Source organism: Lygodium microphyllum, chromosome 25, assembly GCF_053477565.2.
Source record: "Lygodium microphyllum isolate KBCC chromosome 25, Lygodium_microphyllum_v1.1.10, whole genome shotgun sequence".
Classification (NCBI taxonomy): Eukaryota; Viridiplantae; Streptophyta; class Polypodiopsida; order Schizaeales; family Lygodiaceae; genus Lygodium; species Lygodium microphyllum.
The window spans coordinates 61,052,758-61,079,033 of NC_141159.1; the positions used below are offsets into that span (position 1 = coordinate 61,052,758).

General features: G+C 41.4%; 1 protein-coding gene and 1 pseudogene across 4 annotated transcripts in view; one reads left to right on the forward strand and one right to left on the reverse strand.

Annotated features, from left to right (window-relative positions):
- The window catches only part of LOC148014286 (uncharacterized), a 67,259-nt gene that overhangs the window by 29,320 nt on the left and 11,663 nt on the right, over positions 1 to 26,276 (reverse strand). The gene's annotated exons all lie outside the window — the stretch shown is intronic.
- Positions 6,954 to 7,878, forward strand: LOC148014287 (uncharacterized; annotated as a pseudogene).

Sequence of the window (26,276 nt, forward strand, 5' to 3'; positions counted from 1 at the left end):
CAAGGGTCTGGATCTGGCTTCGCTGGACAATGTATATTATGTCTCTCAGCTTGGGGTGAACTTGTTATCTGTTCAGCAGCTTTGCCGGTTAGGGCGAGCAGTTTTCTTTACAGCGACCACAGTCGAGGTTTTTGACTCTCTGACTGGTTTAGTGATTGCTCGCGGTGAGACACAACCTAATGGCCTATACCACATGACACTTTCTGACCGAGTCGACCGCCGAACGCTCCGTGTTCCATAGCTTCCAGGCCTTAGCCACATCTCGGGAACCTACGCACAATGAGCGTCTTTGGCATTTTTGCTTAGGGCATCTTGGTTATGACTCACTTTATGAGTTGTCACGTCGTGAGCTGGTTGAGAGCCTTCCACACCTGAAGCTAGCTCAAGATGTCTGTAAAGCCTGTCAGCTCAGGAAGCAACACCGTACCCCATTTCCTCAGTAATCTACACATAGAGCTGAGGATCCTCTTAGACTGGTTTACGTTGATCTTTGTGGGCCGACATTCACTGCTCCTTTGAACGGCGCATTGTACTTCTTTTTTATAGTGGATGATCATTCTTGATACATGTGGGTGTACTTCCTCAAGCATAAGTCAGATGCTTTCACATATTTTTCTGCTTGGGTACTGCTGGTTCATAACCAGACTGATCATCGTGTTGGGTGCATGAGGAGTGATAGCGGTGGTGAGATTCTCTCTCATGAGTTTTCCGAGTTTCTACAGAAGCATGGCTCCCCCTCTCAGAATGGAGTCGTAGAGCGTAAGAACCGCACAGTCATGGAAATGGCACGCTCTATGGCAGCAGAGCTTCCTGAGCGCCTTTGGGTCAAGGTTGTTAACACTTCGGTGTACATCCTCCACCGGTACCCAACTACGGCTCTTCCTCAGAAAGACCCCGTATGAGGCATTTTTTGGCTCTCGGCCTGTTATTTCTCATTTCAGAATCTTTGGGTATCGTGCGTACATACGGCCAGTGGCCATGTCTTTTGATCCTATTGTCCACTTGTTGAAGGATATCCTAGGGCAGCTCTTCGATGCACACACCTATCGTTCTATTGTAGAAAAACTTCTTTGGTTAATTCACACTAGGCCAGATTTAGCTTACTTAGTTAGCATACTCGGTCAGTATTTCACAGCACCTAGAATGTCACATTGAATTGCATGTCTTCATGTGTTGCGTTATTTGCGGTGTACTTTTTCTTATGGCTTAACATATGGTTCTGGTTTATGTTTGCAAGGGTACACTGATTCTGATTGGGCAGGAGATCCGGACACCCCGCATTCCCATGGCGGCTACCTCTTTGCCTTGGGCACAGCTCCCATTTCTTGGTTCAGCCGTAAGCAAGAGACGGTGGCGGTTTCCACGGCCAAGACTAAGTACCGGGCTCTCTTCGATGGCACCACCGAGACTGAGTACAGGGCTCTCTTCGATGGCACCACCGAGGCCATCTATCTGAGGAGTTTACTGGCGGCACTTCATTTTCCATGTAACTCTCCCACAGTTGTCTACTGCGACAACCAGAGTGCCATTGCCCTTGCGGGCAATCCGATCATCACACCACACGGACACGATATGTGGGAGTCCACTTCCACTTTTCCAAAGAGCAGGTTGAGCTAGGCACTATTCGCCTAGAGTTTGTACCTTCATCAGATAATTTTGCAGATATTTTGACCAAAGTGGTCAACCAGCCGGTTCTTCAGTACCTGCCAAGATCGGCTTCGATACACCCTCCTCTACTTCTTCAGCTTGACGGGAGAGAGTGCTTCCCTCTTGCTTTCCCTTCCAGTTTGAGAGGGGGCGGCTCCTACTCTTGATCGTGACAGTGATGATGCTTACAGTTTTTTAGACATTACATTCACTTATTCTTTTGTATTGTATTATGGGCATTTGTAACTTCATCCACACTATCAAGATGACCTGATTGTAAAAGGGCACTTGGACAAGTGACCACTTGCCCTGCGAGGACATTGTCTTAGTGGCACCGTTGTATAGCATATTGCATGAGCATGACATCTTGCATCTCCCTTTGCATTACCCTATGCATTGGCATTCTATTCATCTCAACATGCATCTGTGCACATTTATCCCTTTTCGGTCTTTTCGAGTGGTCAACTCTAGGATCCACCATATTCGTAGCATAACACATGGCAGTTCTCCTAAAGGCGGTTTCCCTACCCTTGCTTGCTTGCTTGCTTTGCTTGTCTTACTAAGCCCACCGTTTTTTTTGCCTCTCACATATTCAACACATGATTGGTATACACTCACTTTTCTCATCCTTAGACACTTATCCTAGTCAATGCGAGGGATTGGCTTGCTAGTTTTGTGAATATCTTGGGTTTAAACTCTCTTTATCTTTTCCTATCTGTCACTTAATCGGCCGCTGCCCCTATATTACTTATGTATTTTCAAAACACTTTTCAAAAAAAAAAAAAAAAAACAAAACAAAACAAAACAAACAAGTCCATTGTTGATTCCATCCGCCTTTGAAGGCCTTGGTAGGCCCTTGGGCAGCCGTCGAGCACCCTTGGTCCGATGCCCTAACCTCTCTGGGGTGATCACTTGGGCTCCCTTGGTAAGATATCTATTGTCTCTATAGTCTTGGTAGGCCACTGGGCAGCCGACGTGCACCTTTTGTCCGATGCCTTGACTGCTTTGGGATGGGACGCCTTGGGATAAATCAAAATTTAGGCTGGCCTACTTTTCTCGCTCTATTTTGGGCCTCAGAGGGGGTGTTGTGCTAAGAAATGCAGTTAGCCACTTAAACAGCTCCAAAACATGCTTATTTTAGGCTTATTTTAGCCAAAACCCTAAAACGGAGAGCGGATCGAAAAAGTTAAAGTGGGAGAGGATCTAGAACCCTAATTTTCTATAAATTGGTAGCCAGCCCTCCACTCTTTCACAATCTCGTTTTTGCAAGTTTCAAGTGTTACCAGCTTGCTGCCCACACCCCGCTCACGGAGAACATCTCAGCCCTTGCTGTCCATCACTATTCCCTACAGTCTGGCGTCTATTTCTAGCCCTCCACATGGTGATTGTTGTTGTTTCTACTTGGCGCCTGACTGTTGTTCATTTGCACTGTTGTCGTACAGCCGGCCACGCAAGCAAACTGTTGCGTTTGCAGACTCCAGCTGCCACCCTGACAGTTTTCTCTCTCCTGTCTACAGTCGCTGCAGTCTTTCTCTCTCCTACATGCTGTCCTGTCTGCATTTTCAGTCTTTCTCTCTCCTACAGGCTGTCCTGCCTACGTTTTCAGTCTTTCTCTCTCCTGCAGGCTCCGTTTTTTATCTTTCTCTCTCCTGTAGGCTCTCCTGCTTGCGTTTTTAGTCTTCCTCTCTCCTGCAAGCTCCGTTTTTAGTCTTTCTCTCTCCTCACTGCTGTCTGCATCAGATCCAACTTCTCACTACTGCGTTTGCTGGTATTCGACATCTAGAGGCTGCCTTGCTGCGATTCGGGATCCGTTCAGAGTACGACACACTCTTCAGCTCATTACCCCTACCCTGATCCTAGAGATACAGAAGTTCGAGGTTCAGTATTCATTCACTGCATAGTATGTTTGTTGCATGAGCATCGTATTATTAGTAGTCATATCATTTCATTTATTCACTGTGTTCATTGTCTCTGAACTACTCTAACCCTAACCCTAACTGTGTTCTTTTTATTAGTCTGTGCTTTGTCGTACGGTTTCTGTTTATGTTTCTGTGTTAGGGTATTTTTCTTTACAAGCCCTTCTTAAAAGTATAGAGCAAAAGGAAGTGGGGCAAGAGAAGCGCGAGCACGAGAATTTCTTATCAAGAAGACAAGGAGGATACTCTGCGAGCTCTCGAATTCAATTCCTCCGTCCTTTCTATTCTATTTCCTTGAGGAATCAAGACTATTCTCGATTTCTTAGAATTCTTGGTGATTGCTTTTCCCCCTCCCCCCCCCCCCCGATCAATCTAAATTCCATCAATCAAATTACCCCCAAGCTCCTTCGCCAAACTCCCATTTTTTGCAATCTCGCAATTAAAGACCATGGCCCCGAAAAAAAAGCTATGAAAGTCGCAGAGGCAAGAGCTATCAATAACACTGCGAACATAATTACTACAAACGGAATTACGAGTACGGGGATTACAAACGAAGCCGCAGATACCATCAACCAAGCACCCGTCATGGATCCTCGGATACTATTTTTTTTCTAAATAAAAACAACTAGCAGGCCTTTATCCCATGAATAGGCAACAAAAGCTCCATGCATAAAATAAGATTTTATTCAATTCCTGCATATAATTTCTTTGAGAATTTCTTAACCGCGAATTCCAAGGGATAACTTGGGTCTGTACAAGATAAACCTAAGCGAGTACAAGGAAAGTACTGTCCCTAAAAGATTTCATATTTCTGATTTTTGTGTTGATCAAACGAAATCTCTGATGATAATAACGGATGCAAATCCTTGGTATATAAGAGACCTTGAGATGCAATTGCCAAATGATACGGTTCATAATTAAACTAACCAATATTTTCTTTTATTTGAGACAGAGACCCACAAAACTCCAAGGGAGTTATCCTCAAGTATTAAATTCTTGCATAGATTCAATCCAAACTAATCCCCAAGGAAGAGCAGGCCCAAGAAGACTATTGGAAGGTATTGCTACTTATGCTCATTTGTCTCGAAGTTTTTTTGCCACTTATGCTAATTTGCCTCGATATTATTATTTTTGGAAAGAAAAGATTTGTCTTGGAAATAAACTTGTTAAAAAGTTTATGTGTAATGCATTCGAAATAAGATATTTGTGATTGTAAGCTAGGTACTTGTCATGAGGATATGTATTTTGAAAGCTCACTTGACATCTGGATTAATTTTTAATCACATGATTCAGTAAATGTTGCAGATGTGAGGTGTAACTAGGATTAAAGTAAATTTAAGAGTCCGAGACCTGAAAAAATCATGGGATGTCAAAGGTAAATGTCACAAGACTGTGACAACTATTACCTTTTTGTTGATTTCTTTATTACATATTTTATTTGGTTTTTCTTTTTGGAAGGATCCCTCTTGAAATCTAAACGCCTGAGTTGCATGGCCAGTTTGTGAAACGGACAGGAATGTCTAGTGAGTCAAGACAGGACACTTAAGGTCCAGTATAAGTCTGGAAGAGACTGATGGCACTGTAGATTGACAAGCCTGGAAGAGACTTGTGAAAGTATATATGGACAAGTGTGTTGAAGAACTAGCTTGGAAGAGACTAATTCAAAGTGAAGATGGACAAATCTTCAAGAGATTAGTCCATGTGGGGTCATCAGTGGAAATTCACTTTCAGTTGAGCTACATTACAGATTTGGATGTAGCCATAGTCTGCAAAGATGGTCAGAAGACTAGTGGGGATGCAATGGAAGCAACTCCTAAAATTTAGGGAGTTACTATTTTTGGACCCCAGAATCTCTTCGCGTCATTATCTTCGTTTTTGTACGAGGATTAATCCTTTGGTCTGTACCGAGGTCAAATTTTGAACTGAGGATGGAGAATTTTAGACCGAAAGGTTTAAACAGGAAAATTGTTACATGTATGCCATGTGTCACAATTTGGGCATAAATTCCCAAAAGAAAGAGAGAGGGCAGCACAAAAACGAGTTTCAATGCATGGGGGGCTTATTTTTGTGAAAGGGAGATGGATTGCTGCACATGGAGAGCTCTTGAGAGCTGGTCTACCTTGTCTATGATGCACAGAGGCTTGAGCTTGCTTCCTACTCTCTCTCTTTCTCTCCCTGACAGTATGGTTATGCTGCAGAATCAAGGGCCTTTCTTTTGATTCAGGTACAGATGTGTGGAATATGCTGTTTTTGCATGAGGCAAGAGCCTCTTTTCTCCAGGAACAGGAGCAATTGTTTGCTGCCCACAAGCAGGAACAGGTGAGGGTGGTAACCTCACCAAGTGTCTGAAACAACACCGAATCAGTACTGTTTTTGGACTGTTCAGAGGTTAATTCAGAGCCCAATTGATGTCAGAGTCAAGGGGCACTTGGCCCAAATGATGCAGGACAGTGCAGGGAACAATATGAGCTGAGAACAGGTGTTAGAACAGGTTTGAACCAGTAATTACAGTGGGCTGAACAATACAAGGAACGGTATGAGTTGTAAACAGGTTTCAGAACAGGTCTGAACCAGTAAATACAGCAGGTTGAAATGGTCAATTCTGCACTCCAACCAGAAGATTCAGACTTGGGCAGAGTTTCCCCTCCTGGTAAACTTGCTTTGGGTCAGTAATTGTACTGTTATGCTATCAAATTTCACCCAGAATAGGTGAAAGACAGCCCATTGTACTTTCTCTTTTTAAAAATAAAGAAATACCGCAAGGGGCGCCTAGCTTAGGGGCCAACAAGGTGTATGTGTTGCAACAGGAGCATTCTAGCTTCCTGTATGTCTTCTTGATTCTGTGTCTTTAAGTTCAAGTAAAGTGGGGGACTGTTAAATTGGATGAAAGCATTTATTTATTTTGGTTGTACACTACCGCCCTTCCCAGTGAACAGGCTGGTTACATGGTTCCATTGCCAGGACCGAATCACTTTTTCCTTAAAGAATGAGCCAGGGTCTGTTTGGGTGTAAGACACAGAATTGTGCATTATGGCTGATAGAAAGGAAGACACCAGAGAGGAAGCGTCTTCGTCACAGGAGATCCCTGTTGTTCATGAGGTGGGAGAATCTTCTAGACCTCCACAGTTCGTTACTTCTCCTATTATGGTGGAGCCACAAGTTCTTACGGCTTCTTCTACGGACGAAGACATTTTCAAGACTCAGTTAGTTGCTGCTGTGAGTATGTTTACTCAAGTGATGCAGAATCCAAGGTTTTTGGCATTTTTGCAGCCTTCCCTTCCTTTACAGCAAGTTGGGCAATCTGCGAAGATTTCGGATCCAGTAGAGGTCCAGGATAAGGCTAACCATGCTGCAGATTCAATGGAAACACCAAGACAGCTTGCGGAGTAAATGGAGACTCCAATATTAGTTCCGACTGTCCAGGAACAAGTGGCGGAAACGCTAGTTACACAGGCATTGCCAGTTCAGCTCGCCACTTTACAGCAGCCAAATGTTGGTTTAAATGGACAGGGAAATAGTTTTCAGGCTTTACCACAGGTTTTCCCACCGACCTCTGTACATCCTAGGTACTTTGGAGGTGGATCTGTATTTCAGGGTATGGCTGGTTATGCACCTGGAAACCAAATTTATGTACCGGGAACGGTGTTTGGGGGTACACAGGGTTTTATGCCAAACCCCATGTATGGCAATATAGGCATACAGCCTGGATTTCAAGGTGTTCAGGGCAGTTTTGGCATGCCACAGGGCACTTTTGGTATGGCTGGTTATCAAAATCAGCAAGCAAGTATTGTGTCTACAAGCCCTGTAGTCAGTGGTCTAGCAACTTCCATGCCATCTGTTAGTGTTCCTATGTTACAAGCATATCCTACCGATCCTTTGATGGCTCATGAGAAGCCAAAGCCATACAAGGAAGGTGGTGCAGCCGTACAATTTGATATCTTTTGAGGGTTTAAAGATAGGACTAAGGCACTCTCTTTCTTACAGCAGTTTGATGCCGCATTTGTAGGAGGGAAACTTTACAGAGCCTTCTAAGGTCCGGAAAGCTGCCACTTTTCTTAAGGACAATGCTAGTCAGTGGTGGAGTACACTGTTGATGCAAGGACAGGCTCCTGCCACTTGGACTTATTTTAAGCAAGTATTTGCTTTTGCTTGGTTGACCAATGAATTTGAGATTGATGTTATGTCAGCTTGGCACAATTTGGATGCATCTAAATGCAAGGATCTGGAAGACTATAATAAGAAGTTTTGGAAGGCTTTGCTTCCAGTCACTTCTTATAGGGTTGTGCCATTGACTGAGCAGATAGAGAAATATTGATGTGGGCTACCCAAGGAACTCCGAAATTATTGTACAAAGACAAAGGTCACCACTTTGACTCAGTTAATTGAGAATGCTACAGGAAATGCATTATTGTTGGGACAGTCGAGTGGTTTTGGGGGCAGCATTAAACAGGACAAATCTGAAAAATTTTCAGCAAAGAAGCCATTTGGTAAACAGGTTTCTCAGATTTCTCAAAGCACAGGTAAATCTTGGCAGTTCAAGAAGAAGCCAGCCAAGTTCTTTGGACAGCAGCCAAAGGACCAGAAGAAACCTTTTGTGCGCAAGTCTCTTGAAGAAAGAAAGGCTTTAATGGCTGAGAGGAAATGCTTTATCTATGAGCAGACTGGTCATATTGCGTCTAACTGTCCGGACAAGAATAAGAGATCAGCTGATGATGATAAAGAGGTCAGGAAAGGAAAGAAGCCCAAACCTTCAGCAGGTTTAGTGCCAGATATGCTAGGAGACAAGCCACACTTGGATACTAATGAGCTCTACAAAGCTTGGGGTAAAGTTAGGGATCAACATGTACTTATTTTCTTTGATCCTAGAGCTAAGGCAAACTTTATCTCACCAGAGTTGGCTTCTACTTTGGGCATCAGAGCAGATGAGATGGGCTACACAGCAGAGGCAGGGTTGGCATGTCCTAGTCACTCAGAGTCTGTGACACCCATTCTTGGGAAGCTGCGTCTTCATATACAGTCTTATGTTGATGCAGAAGAATTTTATATCATGCCACTTGAAGGCTATGATGTCTTGTTGGGAATGCCATGGATGTTCAAAAAGCATGGTGTGATGGATGCCTTTAACAAGACACTGACTTTGGAACATAGGGGAAAGACTCATGTGCTTGATGTGAAGCTTAAAGGAGAGTCTGTACCTGTTGTATCGGTTTCTGCCATTACATCTGTAATAAAGAATCATCTTTCTGCGTACTTGATTTTTGCACGTGATGTCAAGGATAATGATGAGTCAAATTTTTCTATGTTAGATAGAGACAGGTCTGCTTTCTTGTCTCAGTTCATTGATTGTTTTTCTGACTCATTACCATCACAGTTGCCACCAGAGAGGTCTGAGGATCATGCAATAGATTTGGTGCCAGGCAGTAGCCCACCAAATAGACCTCCGTATAGGGTTAGTGCAGCCCAACAGAAAGAGATATTGAGCCAGGTGAATGAGCTGTTGGAGAAAGGGCTGATTCAGCCAAGTTCATCTCCCTTTTGCTCACCAGTGCTCTTAGTGCAGAAGAAGGATGGCTCTTGGCGCATGTGCATAGATTATCGAGCGTTGAACGAGAGTACCATCAAGAACAGGTTCCCCATTCCAAGAATTGACGACATCCTTGACCGTTTGGAAGGAGCGTCAATTTTCAGCAGGATAGATTTGAAGAGTGGATACCACCAGATCAGGATTAAGCAAGAGGATGTGCATAAGACTGCATTTAGGATCACGTTTGGTCTCTATGAGTTCTTGGTAATGCCATTTGGACTTACTAATGCTCCTGCTACGTTTAATCGAATGATGGACAAGATTTTTCGTCCATACAGGCAGTTTGTTGGTACATTCTTTGATGACATGATTGTCTTTTCAAAGAATGAACATGAGCATAGAGAACACTTGAAAGCAGTCTTTGATGAGCTTTGAAGTAATAGGTTGCTTATCGGTGGCAAGAAGAGTGAGTTCTTCTTGGAAGAAATCCAGTTCCTGGGGCACATAGTGTCAAAGAATGGTGTCCGAATGGATCCTGCTAAGGTTGAAGCAATTAGAACATGGCCAAATTTGAAGACTGTCCATGATGTTAGAAGCTTCTTGGGTTTGTGTTCTTACTACAGGAGGCTTATTCGCAATTTTGCAGAGATTGCTTCACCTTTGCATGCTTTACAGAAGAAAGGAATCCCTTTCCAGTGGACACAGAAAGAGATTTCAGCTTTTAATCTTCTTAAAGAAAAGATGACTTCTAGTCCAGTGATCATTCTACCAGATCTTAGGAAGTCATTTGTTGTCCAATGTGATGCCTGTGGCAATAGCATTGGTGCAGTGTTGATGCAAGATGGCAGGGTAGTGGCTTATGAAAGCAGAATCTTGCGAGGGCCAGAGCAGACTATGCAGGTCTATGAGAAAGAATTGTTGGCTGTGATTCATGCGCTTTCTTGTTGGAAACACTACCTACTTGGGGCAGATTTTGTTGTCCAGACAGATCATCAGACATTGCGTTATTTCTTAACTCAGACTAAGCTGTCAGAAAAGCATATGCGTTGGGCAAACTTTTTGTCAATGTTCCATTTTCAGATTGTGCATGTGGAAGGCAAAAAGAATGTTGTGGCTGATGCTTTGTCAAGGAAATCACAAATTTCAGATATGTCAATTCCTTATCATCATGAGCTTGATGATATGAAGGAACAGTATGCTGATGATGAAGATTTTGCAAGGATCTTTGATCAGCTTGTCAATGGACAACATCATGAATATTATCTTCTCAAGGATGGTTTCATGTTGATGCATGGTAGACTATGTGTGACTATGCCATTGACACGGAAAGTTATGACAAAGAGTCATTCTCCGCCGTATGCAGGGCATCGTGGTATTGATGCAACAGTCAAAGCAGTAGAGACATTCTTTTATTGGCCTACTTTGAGAAGAGACGTGGATGCTTTTGTGCCGCAGTGTTTGATTTGCCCCAGAAGGTCAAGTTTGACAGGCAAAAAGCACCAGGGCTTTTACAGCCATTGCCTATTCCAGATAAACCATGGGAAAGCATAGCTATGGATTTTATGTTTGATCTTCCAAGGACACAGACAGGAAATGATGGGATATGGACTATTATTTGCAAGTTTAGCAAACAGGCTCATTTCATTCCTGTTAGGAAGAAGATAAAACCAGATCAGATGGCACGTTTGTTTATGTGCAATGTCTTCAAGTATCATGGTATGCCACAGTCTATTGTCAGTGACCATGATCCACGGATGAGAAGTCTATTCTGGAGAGGCATATTTGAGAACATGGGCACAACGCTTAAGTTCTCATCGTCATTTCATCCACAGACTGCTGGACAGTCAGAAGAGGCAAATTCTACTGTCTTGGATATGCTTAAGTGCTATGTGTCAGAACACAAGTCAAAGTGGGAGCAATATTTGCCTTTGGTCGAGTATGCATACAATAATACTGTGCATTCGTCAACAGGCAAAGCCCCTTTTGAAATTGTTGAAGGTGGTAAAAAGGTTCCTCCTATTTTGCATACAAAGGATAAGATCTTTCAGGCAGATCAGTATGTGCAGAGTATGGGTGAAATGTATCAGAAAGTTAAGCATGCCCTTGAAAGGACTCGGGCAAAGCAAAAGAAAGCTGTTGATCATCACTGTCGTGAATTGATATTTTCACTTGGTGATTAGGTAGTACTGTTGCGGTTTGAAAAGGCACGCTTAAAGAAGCAGAAAGGAAAGGAAAGTCTTTTCATTAAGCTTAGTATGCGATACTATGGGCCTTTTCAAGTAACAGAGAAGATTAGTGATGTCAGCTATAGGCTGAAATTGCCTGACAATTGGAAGATTCGTAATGCTTTCCATGTAAGTCTTCTTAGACCTTATGTGGGTGATGTGCCAGAAGATATGCCAACTGAGGAACAGCCCGAAGTCGAGGAACTTGATGAAATTCTTGTTCCAGAACAGGTATTGGCACACAAAGAAAGGAAAGTGAAAGGCAAAGTTGCTAGAAGGTATTTGGTTAAGTTCAAGAACTATCCAGCTATAGATGCTAAGTGGATGGATGAAGGTGAACTTGCAGAGTCACCTAATGTGTTGGAACTTTACCTTGAAGCATTTCGCTTGCAACCTACCTTGACCCCTTGTATCTCTAAGCTGAAATAGATTGTCAAAGTGACAATTGCTCAAGAAAGAAATTATGTACAGAAACAGATTTTGTACAGGTTAACACTTATTGTGTCCATATGGTTTTCTCAATGCTAAAGAAGTAAGTATTGCTTGCAAGAATATAGTTTTTACTTCTATTGAATTGAATACATGTTGTAACAATGGTTACTCGATCGGGCATGTATTTTGTGAATTGACTCAGTGGGGATATCATTTTGATGTACCGGCCCACTAGATCTCTAGTCAGGGTGATGTGGAGTCATCAAATGAGAATCTGCCACTATGGGGATATCATTGTGGTGTACCGGCCACTATATCTGGAAACAGTGATGTGGAGTCACATGATGATAGTCTATCATGTTTCACAGTTAGAACATACATGTGTTAACAGTGTGTTCAGTTCACAATGTTGACTGATAGCATGTATGTGTTGTACATGTGCTGCCAAGTGTAAGTTCACTGGGTTAGCTGATAGCATGTATAACATTCATGCAAACAAGGATGTTTGCGATTTCGAGAGGGAGGTATGTCACAAAACTGTGACAACTATTACTGTGACCTTAACGTTACATTAAATGTCACTTTTAATGTCACATTAAAAGTGAGCACCTCTCTTGGTATCAGAGCCGTGAGGATTCCTGGAGATCTTCAACGAAAGGGCAGTGACGGATTCTCAAGTGCCCGCAATCTGTTCAGTCGACGGACCGTAAAGTCGTTGGTCAAACGTCAAGTGCCCGCTATTCATTTAGTCGACAACAGTCGACGGACCCATAAGTCACTGGTCAGACGTGACGTGACACGTCACGAAAAACTTAAACGTGACGTGTAATTGTGGTCACGAAACGTATCGAAAGGGCAGCCATTTTTTTACGCCTGTTTAAAAAAACGCGTAAGCTGATCGTGGGCCACCGAATCCTGGCCGTGCCTGTTTGTGAATGCCCTCCATGAACACACCAACAAAACACGCATTCTTCTCCTTTTCACGGGCTGAAGTTGAAGTCCTTTTCTGATACGTGTTTGATCAGTCGACTGCGTGTTCGGACTTCTTCTTTTCAGCCTCGACTGTATTTATATCACAAGTACAGGTTCAGCAGGAAGCAAATTCAGGAAAGCGACATTGATGACCAGCATGATTATTAAAGAAGGGGGCTGAATACTAGTCGTTCTGCAAAGAAGCTCCATTTTCTGCATGACCGACTTTGTTCGGGCGATAAAATTTGTTCCTTACTCTTCAGATTTCTTTCCAAACCAGCAACCACTCCCTGCCATTAAAATCAGGGAAGTACTTTACTTTGTATGCAAATTTCTTATCTTTGCTTTCCAATTCCAGTGTATTAATGGCAGAAAAAGGGAAAGAAAGGGTAATGGAAAGCTCTAGTTCTGGGGACCAACCTATGGTAGATCCCCATGAACCAGAAATACAATAAGAACAATGGGAAGAATTTTTTGCTACACGAGAGCAATTTGATGATCTTACTGCTCGTATGCAAGCTCAGGGGATTCAAATGGAATTTTTAACTCAAACACTCACTAAAATAAAATCTCAATTAACTTTATTGTTGGAAAGAGATAAAAATAAGATAGAAACCTCGGATGTCCCATCTTCATCGAAAGATTTAGATGTGACTATGCGAGATCCTAAGGAACCCCAACCTTACCATAAATTGAGGGATAATCCAGTTCTAAAGGATATGAAACCACCTCAATTTTACGGGGAGGAAAAAGATAGGAATAAAGACACAATCTTTAATTTCCTCCAAAAATGGGAAGATTTACATAAATTAAAAAATACCCCACCATATCTCCAAGCATTGGAGGCTAGTTTAACTTTGGGGCCCAAATCATATAAGTGGTGGCGAACTTTAAAGGAGGCAAATAAAATACCTGAAACTTGGGCTCAATTTGAATCCGTCTTTTTGAAAGAATTTCTTCCTGAAAATGAAATGGAAAGAAATTGGGAAGATTGGGATTATGTCAGACAAAAGGGACGACCCCTGCTGACATATCTGGAGGAATATCGTGACATAATCCTCAAATTGGAAGGAATAGATGAATTCCAAAAAACAAGAGGATTCATTAGGGGACTAGATAAAGCCTGTAAAAAGGAAGTAAAATGGAGTTTACCTAAGACGCTGGAAGAGGCAATTAAATTTGCATTAATTCATGAAGATAGTATGCGTCCAGATACACTCACTAGTCTCACTGATACGGAGCCCAAGTCTAAGAAATTGGAAACCTCAAAATTTGTGGGCAAATTTAAAAGGAAAATGCCATTTTTTAAGGGTAAAAAACAACCTTTTGAAAAGAAACCATATATGAGGCCAAAGTTAAGTCCTGATGACTTTGATAAGGCCAAAAAAGAAAAGTTGTGTTTCAATTGCCTATCCCCTAACCATGCTGCTTGGAATTGCCCTCAAAAGAAAAAGGGGGAAGACAAAGGAAAGGATAAGGACAAAGGCAAGGGAAAAGAAAAACAAATCCATGTAGTGCAGACCTTAGAATTAAAGGGCCATGAAAAGTACAAATCTTTAGAGGTCTTGCACATGGATGTACAACATAAGTGTTGTATGTCAACTTCTATGTGGCAGCCTACTTTTGGGCCACATGATTTACTTAGAGTACATGGATTGATAGCTGGAAAAAGGGTTAGAGTCATGATTGATGATTCTGCCACACATAATTTTATAAATTATGCACTTGTCAAAAAATTGAAACTTCCCCAACAAAACAGTGGGCATCAATATGTTGTTCGTATGATGCAAGGCCAAGACAATAAAATATGGGATACAATGGTATCCAATTTGGAAATTGAGATTCAAGGATATAAAGATAAACTTGATTTCCAAATAATGAACATGGAAAGACCTGATATTGCTCTAGGGAGGGAGTGGCTATGGGGATTGGAACCATCCTTAAAACGTAGTTATCACCATAATACACTGGAATTTGAAAGGGATGGTAAGATTTTTGTTATTCAAGGTGAACATGAAGTATCTGATAATCCTTTGTTGTGTTCTACTGAAGTTCAGAAGCTGATAAAGAAGGAAGTTTGTGAGGTATATATGCTATGGTCTTTTCCTGTACAGAATACTTTTACTTTCTGTAATATAAAGCAACAATTTTCTTATGTTTGTGAGTTGAATGTTAATAATGAATTGAGTAGTTTGTTAGATAATTTTAAAGATGCGTTTCCTTCTGATTTACCAAGTGGTCTTCCACCAGATAGGGGTGATATAAATCACCCAATTGATATAAATAAGGATACACACCCTATTTCAAAACCACCGTATAGGTTAAGTGAAACACAGCATTAAGAAGTTGAAAGACAAATTAAGGATTACCTGGATAAAGGGTTTATTCAACCCAGTAATTCACCTTGGGCTTCACCAATTTTATTGGTAAAGAAAAAAGATGGTTCTATGCGACTTTGTGTTGACTATAGAGCACTTAATAAAATAACGGTGAAGAATAAATTTCCTATGCCCAGAATGGAAGATCTTTTTGATCAATTACAAGCGGCAAAATTCTTCACAAAGATAGATTTAAGATCAGGCTATCACCAAGTAAGAATTAAGGCACAAGATGTTTCCAAGACGGCATTTCGTACTAAATACGGGCATTATGATTTTTTGGTGATGCCTTTTGGCCTCATTAATGCACCAGCTACCTTTATGAAGCTGATGAATAGTGTTTTACGGCCCTATCTAGGACATTTTGTAGTAATCTTCTTGGATGATATCTTGATCTTTAGTAAATCAAGAGAAGAACATTTGGAACACTTACAATTAGTATTCCAACTATTAAGAACACATTCCCTTTATGCGAAGAAAACTAAATGTGAATTCTTTGCACAAGAGGTCAAATATTTGGGGCATATTATCTCGAAAGAGGGAATCAACATGGATCCAGAAAAAGTAAGGGCAATTATTGAATGGCCACCTCCAAGGAACCTGGAAGAGCTGCAGATCTTCCTAGGTTTATCTGGCTTTTATCGTAGATTCATTCGAGATTATGCCAAAATAGATGTTCCAATGACAGACCAACTTAAAGGAAAAGGGAAAAGTTTTAATTGGGGAACAGATCAAAATGAAAGTTTTCAAAAACTTAAGGTAGCTATTGCTACAGCTCCAGTATTATTAATAGTGGATCCCAATAAACCATTTGTGGTTGAAGCTGATGCCAATGATAAGGCGATAGGCGCGGTCTTATTACAAGAAGGTCGACCAGTTGCTTTTGAAAGCAAGAAATTAGATCGTGCAAAACAGAATTATTCTGTTTATGAGAGGGAGCTGTATGCAATAGTACATGCAATGAAGAAATGGAGGCACTATTTGTATGGTGCCAAACTTTTGATTTTATCGAATCATGAAAGCATTAAGTGGCTTAATGATCAACCAGATTTATACGGGCGTAAAGCCAGATGGGCCGAACTCCTCCAAGAGTTCGACTATGAGATAAGATATAGAAAAGGAAAATATAATATAGTAGATGATGCACTCAGCAGAATGCCCATCATTAATGAATTGAGTTTTACTCAGTTCACTTCCAATTTGCTTAAATCTTTAAAAGGAAAATGCCAGGTTGATCCGGCATATTCCAACATATGGGAAGCAATAAAAAATGGGGATCCAAATGAAAGTGCTTCTACTGAGGAAGGAATATCTGAGGATGTTCAACAAGGAAATGGAGCATCAGGGGTTGCTCAAACTGGATTCAAGTGGAAGAATTTTACCATTGATAATGGTTATTTACTCTACAAGGGTAGGGTATGTGTCCCGAAAGATACAGAAATAAGGCGCCAGATACTCTTTGAGTGTCATGATACCCTAGTGCGGGACATCCAGGAGTTAATAAGACTTATAGTCTTATTAAAAGGCAGTTCTATTGGCCTGGAATGAATAAGGACGTCCTTGACTATGTGATCAAATGTAATAAATGCCAGGTTAATAAAGCTGAAAGATTAAAAATGGGAGGACTTCTCCATCCATTAGAAATTCCTTCGGGAAAATGGGAGAGTATCTCCATGGACTTTATTGTTGCTTTACCTAGAACACAGAGGAGGCATGACTCTGTGTGGGTGATTGTGGATAGGTTAACCAAAATGGCTAGGTTCATTCCAACTCCAACTGATGTTAAAACACCAGAATTGGCTAGATTGTTCGTAGAGAACATATACCGATTGTATGGCCTTCCGGCAAATATAGTTTCTGATCGGGATAGAAAATTTGATAGCCATTTTTGGCGTGCGGTATTTAGGAAATTGGATACGAGGATTAATCCTCTGGTCTGTACCGAGGTCAAATTTTGAGGATGGAGAATTTTAGACTGAAAATAAATTCCCAAAAGAAAGAGAGAGGGCAGCACAAAAACGAGTTTCAATGCATGGGGGGCTTATTTTTGTGAAAGGGAGATGGATTGTTGCACATGGAGAGCTCTTGAGAGCTGGTCTACCTTGTCTATGATGCACAGAGGCTTGAGCTTGCTTCCTACTCTCTCTCTTTCTCTCCCTGACAGTATGGTTATGCTGCAGAATCAAGGGCCTTTCTTTTGATTCAAGTACAGATGTGTGGAATATGCTGTTTTAGCATGAGGCAAGAGCCTCTTTTCTCCAGGAACAGGAGCAATTGTTTGCTGCCCACAAGCAGGAACAGGTGAGGGTGGTAACTTCACCAAGTGTCTGAAACAACACCGAATCAGTACTGTTTTTGGACTGTTCAGAGGTTAATTCAGAGCCCAATTGATGTCAGAGTCAAGGGGCACTTGGCCCAAATGATGCAGGACAGTGCAGGGAACAATATGAGCTGAGAACAGGTGTTAGAACAGGTTTGAACCAGTAATTACAGTGGGCTGAACAATACAAGGAACGGTATGAGTTGTAAACAGGTTTCACAACAGGTCTGAACCAGTAAATACAGCAGGTTGAAATGGTCAATTCTGCACTCCAACCAGAAGATTCAGACTTGGGCAGAGTTTCCCCTCCTGGTAAACTTGATTTGGGTCAGTAATTGTACTGTTATGATGTCAAATTTCACCCAGAATAGGTGAAAGACAGCCCATTGTACTTTCTCTTTTTAAAAATAAAGAAATACCGCAAGGGGCACCTAACTTAGGGGCCAATAGGGTGTATGTGTTGCAACAAGAGCATTCTAGCTTCCTGTATGTCTTCTTGATTCTATCTCTTTAAGTTCAAGTAAAGTGGGCGACTGTTAAATTGGGTGAAAGCATTTATTTATTTTGGTTGTACACTACCGCCCTTCCCAGTGAATAGGCCGGTTACAGTAAAAGTTGCTACAAGTTATGCCGCACATGTACTTGTTGATATCTGGTGCCAGTTGTTAACCTAGGTCATTCATTTCGCCATAAGTGTTAGTTTGAGACACTAGAGAAGTGACCTTTAATGGTACCTAACGCCAATCTAATCATCAAAGATAGCGCAGAGACATTCAAGAATGAAAGTTGCCTTGCCAATTTAATTATCGACTAGTCAAATTATTTTTTCAAAGCATCAAAATAATTATTAGATTAATTTTTGATATTTAAATATTTAAAATAATATTTAATTATAGATAATACTGGAAAAACCATTTGGGAAGGCTGTCACTTGTTAAAAATGCCCATGTAAGACTGAAAAACATCTTTAGAGACTGAAGAGAGGCATTTTTAGTGTATTCAGCCTGCAAGAGAGAGGAAGAAGATACTGTTGGTCTAATTTGCAGGCATTGGAGGACCTTTTGAGACAGCCAAGGGCAAGAGAAGACCGATCAACAATAGGTGACGGCATCTACAGGCTGTTGAGATAGAGCAGCAGTAGTAAATGATTGATTTTCTTCAGTTCTTTGCATCTACAAGCTGTTGAGACAAGGCAACAGCAGTAAATGACAGATTTTCTTCAATTCTTCGCGAAGAAAGTCTGACTTTTCACTCTTTACAGCTTTCTCTCTTATCTCCTAGCCATTTCACAGCCTTGCTATGAAGATCTCAGCATTTGGACCCTTGAAGACTGATAAATTTCAGATTTCTCTGTTGTAAACCCTAATTTGCAGTAGAAATTAGGGTTTAGCACAGCCTTGGGAAGCATGCCAGAAATTGAAACTCCAAGACTTGGATTTTTCAGGACTGAAGATGAATTTCAGCTGAGTACAGGTGGAGGACTAGCCAGCCATTGAATTTGGGGCATTTCCATCGTCTATGAAGTGGGTGAAGGCCAATTAAGTACCCAAATCAAGGGGCAAAATAGATTAAAAACTTGCTGGTCACTTTGAACAGCAAGGGGATATTGGATTCGAAGGGAATTGGGAGAATCCCATTGTAAATCAAATTTTTCTTCCATAAAGCTAAAGAAATACCGAAAGGGGCGCCAATTTTGGGGCCAATCAGGTATGTATTGTCCAAGATCAATAGGTAAATTTCTATTTTCAGATTTGCATTTATTGTTTGCTCTTGTAATTAAGTTGTAATCAAGGATTTACCATCCATCCGCGGGAGGAAGGTTGGTTGCAGTACTAATCTTTCCTAAAATCATCAAACTAAAAGATGGATGACTAAGTACACATCGCCGACTAAGACAATATTCTGATGAACACAGAAACTGAGACAATGTTATTAATGGCACTAGACCTCCCCAAGGCCAACCTGGATAAAACCTACTCTAAGGGGTTTTTCTTTTTTTGTTGGCCCATTTGTTGGCCCACCAAGGGGCTTTGGTCATAATCATAAACTCCTTAGGCTCTTACGAAATACCAACTACCCTTTGATTTCACGACTGACTGAAAGTTTGAATACTAGTTAGGGAATGGAACTTGGAGAGAATAATATCTTCGAACAAGAAAATATTTATAAAATGTCTTTTTTTTTAAAAGAAACTATTAAGAAGGAATTACTTTACTCTGTTTTTGTGTCGTGAATTAAGGGCGTGTAACGAATTTGTATCAAGAGATAATTCAAAGAAGTTGTTTTTACATATTGAACCTAAAGTGGTAGGTAATTAGATAACTAAAAATACTCGAGAGAGAGAAGTGGAAAGATGGAATCCCCAACGGATCCAAACCTATGGTTGGGTGGTCTCGGTAAGCCGAGAGCTTTCCTAAGTAGGAATAAAGATCGCACTTGATGGACCGTTAGAAACCAAAAAGCCTGATTCGCATCACTTTAGAATCCGCTAATACTAATTAGCCGCTAGTAATAGATTTAACCAGATAAACTCAGGTCGATCCTCGTGGAAGCGGCTGGAACTTCCACTACGGGGTAGACTCAAGCAAGCCTAGTTAGCAAACTTGGAGGATTTAATCAAAATCCCGGACGGCGCTTCCTAGAACATCTCTAGGCTATCATAGCTATCCATGACTTCTCAAACTAAAAAGTGATGCTAAGCTACCATATTTATCCACAACTTTTGCAGCATGCTCTATATCCACTCAAAATAGATAAAGTAATTGCTTCTCAACTTAGTAAGCACTCAATGCTTAGCTAAGCCTTGGGAAGATCCTCAATCAGCTTGGAACAAATGTTGAAGATAGGGAAGCGAATACATACCTCAAATGGACTGAAATGGGGCTGCCCTGAAAGTTGCAAGTCAAGCTCTCTCCATAGGCTGAATATAATGTCAGTGAAGCTCTTTGAATACATGTTCTAATACTAGTTGAAAGGTGGAGCAAGAGTGGAAGCACAAACAGAAGAAAGAAACAAGAAAGAGCTATGGAGGTTCAAGTAAGAGAGAGCAAGATGATATGTGGAGCCACAATGTGTGGCATATCTTCCCTTATTTCATTATCATGTAAAGAATGAAGAATAAAGTGTTAGTGGCAAGTGGTTGCTACCTACAGTGTACAAGTGTGTAGTTAATAAGTACAAGTAAATGTACGTAGCTAGGCATAAGTGGCCTTTAACCCCCAATAATTCAACCATGAAATTACCATTTAATTAAGAGGTTTTGCAAACTCCTGGTGAATACCACAATCTGCACAAAATCAAGTAAACTCATTTTAAAAAAATTCTCCCCCCTTATCTACTCGTAAGACCTTCAGCTTCCGCCCCAATCGGTTCTCCCCGAAGAGCAACCAATCCTTAAAGTTGGAGAAAGCCTCCGACTTCAGCTTCAAGAAATAGGCCCATGTCATCCTGTTGTAATCATCTACAATGAGCATGAAATACAAGCTCCCTCGAAGAGATTCCGTCCTCATCGGTCCACAAAGATTAGTAGAAACATGCTCCAAGGGTACTAAAGACCGCCTCAAAGCCTTGCTGGTAACAACATCACGAGTTTGCTTCCCATGGATGCAAGATACATGAGATTGCTAACTCACGGCAAACCTCGAACAAACTGGTCCTTTGACGCCTTCTGAAGGTAATCATAATTGAGGTGCTCAAACCAAGCATGCCAAAGCTCGAACTAAGTTTGAGAGGTAAGAAGAAGAGAAGTCAAGGTGGAATAAGACCGCAAGTTGTAGACTCCATTCTCCTCATAACCTAAAGAAAGAACCTGTCTCGATCCTTGATCAAGAATCTGAAAAGAATCCACATCAAATTCAACCAAGAGGTTGAGAGCACAAATCTTGTGCACTGAGATAAGATGATACCCCAAAGCCGGCACATAAAGTACCTTAAATGTATGGGCACCACCACGCCCATTTGGAAAAAGATGCATGTTGTCCTGTCCCTAAATAGGAATAGATAAACTATCTCCAATGAGAATCCAACCATGAGAAGGCCACAAATGAGTAACACCTGCGAAAGGAGGAGTCATGTGCCGAGAGACACCACTGTTAACAATCCATCCTAGATCAATCCTTCAATGATTTGATACCATGTCAGAGTGAAGCAATGCGGAAGTGAATGACCGAGACAAAGAGTGAACAGAGAGAAAGAGACAGTGAAACACAGAAAATCTACAATGAAGAATGCTGTCTAAGGATGCACAATTATACGTGGGTACAGAGAGAATATCTACGTATATCTCCATCTTGAAGATCTCGATCTCCATCAGCCCTGAGAGCAGTCCCCACAGTCTATAGCCTGAAATTTCTAAGACACAACTACCAAAGACTACTGAAAACACAGCCTATTTAAAGGCTGAAAGTAATGCCTGAAAATGATCAGGTCGGCTACAATTAATGCAACCGACTGCTACAGTCCGATTGCTGCATTCTGACTGCTACCATGTGGCAACTCGCCGACTACCTACCACGTGGCACCTGCTTGCATAGCCCTGCTTGCCAGTCCAAGTGATGACTCTAACATTTTTTGCTTTAGAAAGGAATTCAGCAATGAAAACATATATTCCCCCCTCGGTCCGAATGGAGAGTCTTAATCTTATAGCCAAATTGATTTTCCACAAGAGCAACAAAAGTCAAAAATCCATCATACACTTCTGACCTTTTAATCAATGAAAAAACCCAACAAAAATGTGTAAAGTCATCAATTAACGTAACGAAGTAAAAACATCCACCCAATGACTTTCTCTACATGGGTCCACATATATCTCAATGCACAATCTACAACCTAGCCTTAGCTCTGAAAGCAACATCACGAGGGAAAGAAAACCGATGCATTTTTCCCAAAATGCATCCCCCACAAATCTGCTCGAGAGATCTCTCCAAGAGAGGTAAGCCTTCCAACATCTGAATACGCTACATAAGCATTAGATTGCCATAATTCACATACTCCATTCGAGCATGCCATAACTCTACTTGTGACATAGCAAGAGTAAGAGTAGATGCCAAATAAACTAACTAATTAATAGTGAGCATCTAACTCATAAAGTCTATGACATAATGTGCCAATGAGCACCAAAGTCAAGAATTCCTTATCCCAAACCATGCATTTGTTATCATCAAAATAAGTGACCTGTTGGGATATAAAGGCCCGGTAAGCTCGGTATATATAGTACACGCACATTGTACATGTGAACACATCCTTTACATGCCCTAAGTATAAATACATTTTATTCTTTGTGTACCAACACATTGTCGGTACTCTTATCTTCTCTTACTTTCACTCTGCACACACTCTCTCCAGTAGTTATACTCATACGCTCCTCTTCGAACCCAAACCAACTGAGCTGTGGCCTGTTAGTCCAACAATTGGTATCAGAGCTCATAAGACCCTGCACATTTTCAAGATCATGGTGCGCAAGTCAGACGTGACGCCTTTCGCAGGCAGTACGTGACGCGTCAGTCAGACGTGACGAGGCGGGCAGTTTCGATGGGCCTTTTTTAGGCGTCAGTCAGACGTGGCGCGCAGGTCAGACGGGACGTCTTTCACGGGCAGTTTCGGCGGGTACGCGTCACAACGTGCAGGCGACTTCGCGTGACAAGCGACGTGATGCGACGGGGGTCAACGGACCCCCCTCCCCGTTAGTTCCGTAGTTTTTTTTTTTTTTAATTTAACAAATCAATTTTCTTTAATCCCCTCATTAGCCTTGGCGGATGTTCACACACCAGAGGCACTGTTTCAAAATCTGTACAAATCGGGCCACAAAATTTGGGGCTTTTCCCAGATTTGGCATCATTCATGCCTGTCATTGACTTTTGAGTCAAAAATTGCAGACATCACATGCGGTGACCTCAATTAAATTGGGGATTTTGCAAATTTTGTCAAAATTTTGCCTTTCCTGGGTAAAATTTCCTGACATTGGATCCTAGAAATTTGGGGTTTTTCATGTATTGGCAAAGCTTTACTCAGTTGGATCAGATTGACTGACGTTCATGCAATTTTGGACTTGAAATTTTGGGGATTTGCACAGAATTTGGTAAATTTCTGCATTTTTGCCCGTGCAGTGACTGGTTAATGTATAAACAGCAGAGATTTATTTCTGGTTGAGGAAAAACAGCAGGGTATTTTGCTGGTTCAGCTTGTGCTTCTGCAGATTAGTGCATTTACTCTTGTGTTCGTGATAAAATGGCTGCAACTTCTTCCAGTTCAGACATCAAGAGTTTGATGGAGATTAAACGGTTTGATGGTCATGGATTTGACCTTTGGAAAGACCGTATGTAGGGCATTTTGTTCCTAAAGGATTGTGAGGATGCTTTGCAAGAAGATAAACCCGCACTAATGACTGATGCAGATTGGGCCAGAGTGAATAAAAAGGTTATGGCTTGCATAAAGATGGGTGTCACTGATGACATTCTGACAGACATTAAGGGTTTAGACACAGGTTATGCAATATGGGAGAAGCCGAAAACTACTTATGAGATCACCACACCTGTTAATCAGGTGCATTTAATGCGCAAGTTGGTGAATATGCGACTGGATGAGTCAAAGCCTGCAGCTGAGCACTTGAGTGCATTTACAGGGATTCTAAATTAGCTCAAAGATGCAAACTTGGACTTTGATGATAAGTTGAGGTCGATCTTTTTTATCATGACACTACCAGACTTGTGGGAAACCTTGGTGGTTTCACTCAGCAATAACCCCAATCTCTCATATGATGGGGTGAGGGGTTCTATCTTGAATGAAGAAATTAGATGTATGTCTAGTGGAGAAGGAAGCAACTCATCTTATAATGTAAGAGGCAAGGCTTTAAAAAAAATGCATATACAGGGTAGAGAAACAGGAGCAAGAGTAAAGGAAAGGATAAGAGTGATATCACTTGCTATCATTGTGGTCGGAAGGGCCACAAGAAACCTGACACTGCAGGTACTACAAGAAGGAACAGGAGAGAAAGAAAAATGCACGAGATAAAAAGAAGGAAGAAAAGACAGATGCATTGGAGACATCCAAAGGCAAAGAAAAGGCCAATGTGGCCTCCAATGTAGTCATAGAGGAGCTTTCAGATACAGAGGCTGATGTATTATGTGCAGTTGATTATGATGCCCTTGTATGTCACATGCAGGATATGCAGATTACCAAGGCTGATGTGATTGATGCACTCTTGTCAGTTGATGATGGTGTCACTCAGACTTGGATTGTAGACTCTGGTGCCTCTTTCCATGTAACTCCTTGCTTGGAGTGTTTTGCTATGTTTAATGCAGGCAGTTATGGAAAGGTGTACCTTGGAAATAACTATGCTTGCAGCATTGATGAAATTGGCACCGTACACTTGTCTTTAAACAATGGTCAAGAACTTGTGTTGAAAGATATCAGATATGTGCCTGGCATTAAAAAGAGTTTACTATCTGTTGGTCAACTTGACTTGCATGGCTACACCACACTGTTTGATGGTGGTTTGTGGAAAGTAAAAAAGGGTTCCATGCTAATTGCAAAAGGAACCAAGAAAGGCACATTGTATTGTTTGCATTGTAAAGCCTTGAATGGCAAGTTTCTTGCAGTTGCTGAAATTTGCAACCACTTGGAGTTATGCCATAAGAGATTAGGCCATATGAGCCAAAAAGGACTTGATGTTCTTACCTCTCTGAAGAGGGTTGATGGAAAAGGCTCTAAACTTGATTTTTGTAATGAGTGTCAATTTGGAAAGCAAATCAAAAATTCCTTTTACTCTGGTGTCTCTCGTAAGTCCAATGTCTTGGACTTAGTGCATTCTGATGTATGTAGTATGCCCGTGAAATCATTGGGTGGTACTGCATATTTTGTCTCCTTTATTGATGATTGTTCCAAGAAGATTTGGGTGTACTTGTTGAAAAAGAAAAGTGAAGTGTTTGCTGTTTTTAAAACTTTTCGTGCATTTGTGACCACTCAAATAGATAGAAAGCTGAAATGCTTGAGAACTGATAATGGGGGTGAGTTCACATCGACTGAATTTAAGTCATTTTGTGACTTACATGGTATTAAGAGGGAGCTTATAGCCCCTTTCAGTCCTTCAAATGGGGTGGCTGAAAGATATAACAGGACTTTATGTGAAAGAGTGCGGTGCATGCTGTCCACTGCCAATCTCCCTCGTGCATTTTGGGGAGAGGCACTCAAAACCGTGGTTCACATTTGCAACCGCTCTCCAAATAGGTCCTTAAATAATGGCATCCCTGAGGAGGTTTGGTCTGGCAAATCGGCCTCATATGACCATCTACGTATATTTGGCTATGACGCTTTTGTACATGTTAGGGATGAGCTGAGGAACAAACTTGACCCAAAATCCACCAAAGGCATTTTCATGGGCTATGGTGATGAGGGTGAATTTGGCTACAGAGTGTGGTTACCTCAATCCAAGAAAATTATTCGCAGCCGTAATGTTGTGTTTAATGAGGCAAAATTGCTGAAAGGCTCTTTAGCCTCTAATGAAGATCTGAAAAAGGTGAAATTTCAGAGTTTACAGCCACCCATAACTTCAAAAAATGAGCCTCAAGGTGCTGTACCACAGGCTGAAACTGATGATCAGCCGATTACTTTTGAGCCAGATGATGATGGACAGCAAACAGAAGCACAAGGAGGTCATGGACAGCAAGATAGGCTTGCTGATGAAAATGCAGGTGCTGGAAATGAAAATGAAGGTGCTGTACAGCATGAACAGCATGCTGAAAATGGTTTACAGCAGCAAATGAATGCTGAAAATAATATACCTCCTGATGTAGACCCAATTCCTGAGAATGTTGATCATTGGGTACGCAGGTCTACACGCGTAAGAAGGCAAACACATAGGTTTGA